A 6815-nucleotide genomic window follows, 5' to 3' on the forward strand; every position below is an offset into this window, starting at 1 on the left:
TCTCAAGTTAGATGAGACATTATTTAATGTAACCAAGGAGCAAAATTTGTGGCCCTCTTCACTTCAGTTACATCTCCTGTGAGGTACCAAAGACTGGAGAAATGAAAGACAACTCAGAATACTGAAAAGAGCAGTCAAGATTTTGAACTTCTTAAAAGAAAAAGAATTGATTCAAACCTTAAAACTGCTAAACTGTTTTCTTCGTAATCTGAAAGAACTTGTTTATGAATAATTGCTTGGAAATGAGACTTGTGTGAGATGAAATTGTGTTTGCCGTAGGCTCTTACTCTACAAGTAATTCTTTGTTTCCAGAGTGAAGCTTAGGGAGCGGATGCTATTGACAGGCATTCCATTTTACTTGCTTTATCTTGATACTGGAGTTCTTGCCAAGTAGAACAACTGTCAAAATCCTGACACAAGCTCCTCTTACCTTTATTCTGGAGCTTTGTTTCAGTGCCTATAGATTCAAAGGACTGAAACGTCACAGAGGCTCACCAGCCCTTGCCCAAGTATGGGAAGAAAGGCTGTGATGTATAAATCTGCTTTAAAACTGAGACAGGCTTATTTTGATTGTCCTCAGAAACATCTGTCTCTTCTTCCAGTATGACTTGCTAACAGTAGTGTTAGCATTTACATTTTTCATAAAATATATTGTCTTGTCTCCTCTGAAGTACTTCTGTTCATCTCATTTGTGTGCTGATTCATCGTGGATAGCATTAATAAACTAACCATATCAAAATTACTTATTCTGACTTTTCAAGTCCAACTTGCTTGTATTTTCTAGCTTAAATCAATATTCCATATTTTGCTGCAATGAAGCCTGACTTAAAACAGATTGGTTGGTTTTTGGTTTTGTTTTGTGGTGGTTTTTTTACAAGACATTGAGTTGGGTTTTTTATACTATTGTAACTTGTCTGTTTGCTGAGCATTGTATCTAAGAAAATTCCCTTGTGTGTTTTCTTGGGCACCCTGACTATTGTTTCATGGTACAGAACAGGTTTGCTCAGAGTTGGCATCGTTAGAATCTGTTTGCATATCTGAGCCAACTCTCAGTTAAGAGTTGTTACTTAAATGCAGTAGTCATCTTTATTGTTTGGGTTTGGGCTTAAATATGCACCATGGGAGCACTAGCTCCGTTAAGAGTCGCTTTAGAATGCTTTAGAATCTGCAGAAGTGCGCAAAAGCCTTTCCACATACTTGAATGGGTGTTAGATGTACCAACCTAAGGAAGAGCTCAGGATCTTCAAACACTAAATTGTCGGTCTTCCATTCCCCAGAGCTGCTTCTGCTATCCTGAAGTTTGAGTTTCTGTGCTAGTTTGGAGTTAGTGGTGGAGACAAAAATTTATATTGACAGAAACTGTTGAATTTTATGTTTTTGAATGTCAGACTAAGTTTGGAAGGGAAATTTTCTTTCAAGCCCAGGCCAATTTATGTTAAAGCACACTGCTTGTTACCACATCTTGCGTACACCTTCAAAACCACATGAAATTTTCTAGATTTGCCCTCTTATGTCAAGTCATGGTAACTTATGTTCCAGATGAGATCTTGCAACTCAAGATCATCTCATTACTTGGGTCCATAAAGTTCAGTTGCGAATAGTTCTTGTTTGCGTTTGGATTGTTGCTACATAAGCGTGAAGGTTGTGTCACTTGCCTCTACTTTGTCTTAAAACACCGATCTAATTTGAGATGCTGAACTATTTCAACTCAGCTTGATGTAACTGAAATGCAGATGTAGTCTGCATTTTTGACAGCGTTTTCATTACTATTAAATTAGTATGTTAATGACTGCACATTAGACTGTAGCTCTGAAAGAAGTATTGTGTAACACTAGTAGCTAGATTCATCTCTTTTGTGCCCAAGCTGACTGAGAACTGTTGTGTGGCTGTTTCAAAATTCACACTTTGAAACCAAGTATCATGATAGCTTCCTCTCCTCTCTCACCTTGCACCAATGATTAGTCTCCTTCTTTGGCTAAACTTCAAATAAATAAATGAGAAAACAGAATACCAAGTTACAGATTTGGATAAAACCCATCCACTTTCCTTTCTCCCTCTTTTTTTTTTTAATTTCCTGTTGTGGGGAATTTAATCCAGAGCGAAAAAGAGCGATCCCTGGAGGCTGGTCTTACAGCAAAGGTGTGTGATGCTGTCATATCTATGCATGACTGCTATGGTGGCACTCAAATTCAAATGTCATCTGTGTGAGGTGAGTCTTGAAGGTATGCACGTGATGTTACAACATGTTCAGAGTGGTTCTGACTGGGCAGAGGATGACTTCTTTGAGCTGAATAATCAAGGCTGTGCTCCATCCACTAAAAATGGCTACTCTCCTCAGTGTACAAAGCAGACCCTGGCTATTTCAGGCATTGGAGACTGGTGCTTCTTGGAGAGATAGATATATATCTGTGCCGACAGATTTGTAGGTGTGTATATGTGTACTCTGGGCCTGTAGATGACAACTCTTCTGCCAGTAGTGCAGTCAAGAATTAAATATGCAGAAGTACGTTTTGAGTGGACGGTACTGTATGACAAAACGTCTCAAAATGCTTTATTTAAAAAATAAATAAATTACTTTTGGCATTGATGCTGTTGAAACAAGTTTAATAGACTGTGGAACATGTCTGCACTGTGATTGCATCTCGGTGGTAACGTGGTCATTGGGAACGCCGAAACATGAACTAGAATGGAATTCTTTTACACTCAGAGCATTTGCTGTTTTCTTTTTTACAAACACTGGTTTGTAGATAATCTGAATTGAATGTGAATGTTTTTTAAACACCTTTCCCATTCTTGATAAGATAACGTTTTTGATAGATTATTGCAAATTTTCCTGTGTTTGTCTAATTATTAAAATAAAAGTTGCATGGATCCTGAGTTACCTTGCCTTTACTATGTTATTTTAAAGCCATTGCTTAAAGCTATTTGAGACCTAAACGCTGTAGCTGTTTTTATTCAACATTTAATGAGTAAGATTCCTGCCTTAAGACAGCCAAGTAGCTGCTTTATTTCCCATCAGAAGAGCTTCACAATGATTCTGTAGAGTTAGTTTCTTCTAAAAGCTACTTTTAGTGTTCATTTAAAGAGGCAGTCAAAGCCTGTTGCAAAAGCATACATAAGATATGATAAACTCATATCTTTTTCATGCCTTAATAGTGAAACACCAGCTGGCACAATAAATGTTACCTAGAAAGAATACATAGGGTACTCATAAAGAAAACATGTCGCAGATAGTGTTATTACTTCGGTGTTGGATTCCTGTCGACAGGAGCTTTTTCCTAGCAGCACACTTGTTGTGTTGGTAAAGTATTCACTACAAAGTTACTGTTTGCCTGGGTTGACTGACTGCTGCTGATGTTTCTTTAGGGGCTTGCCTGAAGGACCTAAAGAAAGGTCCATCCTGACAAGTAGAAAGTCAAGCAGCAGAGTTGGTAGGAAGCCAGCATGGATGGGCAGGGAGCTCCTGACTGAACCCCAGCAGGAAGTGTGGATGAGGTAGAAGCAGGAGCAGATGACCCAAAAGGAGGATAGAATTGCTTTCTGATCTTGTGGGGATAGGGTTAGGAAGGGAAAGGCCCTCTGGAGTTGAATCTTGCAAGGGCAAAAAGAAAGGATTCTACAACCGCATAACAGCAAAAGAAAACTAGGGAAAAAAAGGTGCCCCAGCCCCTGCTGAATGGGGCAGGAGAAGTTGTGACAAATGACGAGAAGAAGGCTCGTGTACTTGTTGCCTTCCTTGTCTCAGTCATTATTGTTAAGACCGGCCTTAAGGAATCCCGTACCCTTGAGACCAGAGGGCAAGTCTGGGACATGGTAGACTTAACCTTGGTGGAAGAGGCCAGGTTAGGGAGCGTTTAAACAAACTGGATGTACTTAAGCCTGAGGTCTGACAGACTGAACTCACAAGTGCTGAGGGAGATGGCTGATGTCACTGTGAGGCCACTCACAATTGTCTTTGAAGGGTCATGGCAGTTGGGAGAGGTTCCTGAAGGCTGGAAGAGAGCACATTTCACTCCTGTCAAGAAGAGCAGGAAAGAAAAATTGGGGAGCCATAGGTCAGTCAGCTTCATCTCAGTCTGGGTGAAGTTGGCACAGAGAATCATCCTGCAAAGCACTTCCAAATACATGAAGGACAAGAGAGTGGTGGGAAGTAGTTAGCATGGGTTTATAAAGGGGAAATCATGTTTGACCAACCTCACTGCCCTTTGCAATGAGGTGACTGGCTTGCTGGATGAGGGGAGAGCAGTTGATGTTTGACTTTTGTAAAGCTTTTGACACCATTTCTCATGACATCATCACTGGCAAGCGGACAAAGTGTGGGTTAGATAAGTGGGTAGTGAAATGAACTAAAAACTAACACAATGCTGGGCCCAGAAGGTCATGATCAGGAGCACAAAGTCCGGCTGGAGGCAAGTCACTCGTGGTGTACGCCAGGGCTCAATGCTGGGGGCACTACTGGTCAGCTTCATTAATGATCTGGATGACAGAATGGAGTTCACTCTCCATAAGTTTGCAGATGACAGAAAAATGAAAGGAGTGGCTGATAGACCAGATGACTATGCAGCCGCACAGAGGAACCTCAACAGGCTGGAGAACTTGGGCGAAAGGAATCTCATGAAGCTCAACAAGGGGAAACGCAAACCCTCGCATCTGGGGAGGAGTAACCCCAGGCACCAGTATGTGCTGAGGTCTGACCATCTGGAAAGCGCTCTGCACAGGAGGAACTTCATGGCGTGGTGGACAGCAAGCTGTGTGTGAGCCAGCAAAGATCAGCAGCATCCTGGGCTGCATCAGGAACGTTGCAGCTGGTCAAGGTTGGTGATCCTCTCTGCTCAGCACTGGCTGGGCCACATCTGGAATGTTGCCTCCAATTCCAGGCTCCCCAGTACAAGGAAGATGGGACTTACTGGAGCGAGTCCAGTACAGGGCCACAGAACTGTGCCAGTATATGTGGATTTCTTGATTCTGATCTAGTTCTGAGGTGTGATGCGATGAAATTTTAGGAATAGAAATAGTTTTTGGAACTGGAAGCTAAAACCTCCTCTAAAAGTGAGACCTGGCACTTGATTTGGCTTCCGTCTTAGTAGTATTTTATCTGAGTTAAATACTGAGCTTGGAGATACAATTCTAGTAAGCTAATTTAATGACCCATTTGATGTCTTCATTCCATTTTTAATGTAACCTTTTGGGGATAAGTGGGTTTTTCTTTTTATTGACAGCATCAGCTCTCTTGAAGAATTTGGCTTGGTCTGTAGCAGTTGCTGCTAGGTATTTTTAAATTACTGAGACATCTCAATTAAAAGAATGTTTAAGGCCAGATTCTGCTCTGTGTCAGGAATTTGTGAACTCTATAGAAACCTGCCTGCATTTGCAAGAACTAACAGAACTGGGGTTTGGGTCAGGAGACAGTCAATCGCTTCCTGAGTTTGAGAACCTGACTTTGGTTTTCTTTTGAAAGCCTGTTTCACTGCAGGAAGGCAATTTCAGCTTGGCCTCCAGAGACACCGATGGGTAGCACCGATGTAATTGGATTAGATTTGCATTTTCTTTGTTTTGAAATACGCTTTTAATCTAAACTGACTGGAGTGATGAATAGACTTTCTATGTTCATATTAATTTTCAGATTTCAGTAGTTTCAGATAAGGGTTACCCGCTTTGATCTGGGTAGTGCTGCTGTCGGAATTAAGCATTGTACTTCTTACGGGTTTTGTTGTACCAAGTCAGCATGAATGTACTTGGAGAATGCCTCAGAGCACAGCTGGATGTTCACTGGATGTAGTAGCTTCGTGTTTGATTGAATCAATGCTTTATTTAGCCATCCTCAACAATAAATTTCTAATCACTGATACAATAGCCTACTCAAGTGAAGAATGTCCTGCTACCGCGTAGTTATTGGCAGACTTACACCCAGGGCACAAGCTTAACTGATACTGTTTGATGGCAAGTGGCAAATTCTACTCGTAGTTGTTACCTCCAAGGAAGGAATTAATTCAGGCTTTGATGCGACTGAATACCTGCATGGGTGTCAAGGGGGAGATCTGTAAGCCCCACACTGGCTGGTGTCTGGCGGCCTGGAGCAGCTAGAGGGCTGGTTAGTCCCCAGGGTGCTCTGTTTCAGTGAGCAGGGGGTTAGTTGCTGCCGGAAAGGCATGAAACAAAGGCTGCCATGGAGGAGAAGCGAGAGAGCAGTGCCTGCCCTGGTGGCTGCAGCCAGCTCCTGGCAATAATCACTCCTGAAGCTGTAATCACAGCCGCATGGCCGCGCTGCGCCTTTTTACCGCTTTCTATTCTTAGTGCTCGTAACAAGGGATTAAAGAGTGTGATAAAAATATACACTTTAAAAAAGTAGACTGTTACAAAATATGATTTCCTTTTGAAGGGCTGTATTTAGTATGTGACAAACCCTGCAGAGGCGGCATGTGTGCATTTCCAGTCACTGCTAAGGTTTCGAAACTATTTTAAGAACGGCAGAACCTGGCTGTTGTCATAGTAGCAATAAACCTTTTTAATCCCACTTCCTGTGGAGATGAAGCTGTTGTGTACTTAATCTCCTTGAAGATCATCAAGGCTGTTTATGTGACAGGGAAGTAGGGATTCAGCCCTGAGAAGATGCTACTTGTTGCCCCTGAGGAAAGTTTAGTGGATTTTGTCTACTTTGATAGTGTTTGGCTGAGATTTGCTCAGAGACAGATCTCATGACAAGCTAGTAGGAGGACAGTCACCTAGGAAGCTAGGCTTCATTCATACCGTTGTTTTGGCATTGATAACTTGCTGTCGTAGTTAAATGAAACTGTTTCTAGGTTGTTTTCGGTAAG

The sequence above is a fragment of the Apaloderma vittatum genome, unplaced genomic scaffold (genome assembly GCF_000703405.1).
Source record: "Apaloderma vittatum isolate BGI_N311 unplaced genomic scaffold, ASM70340v1 scaffold5178, whole genome shotgun sequence".
Lineage (NCBI taxonomy): Eukaryota > Metazoa > Chordata > Aves > Trogoniformes > Trogonidae > Apaloderma > Apaloderma vittatum.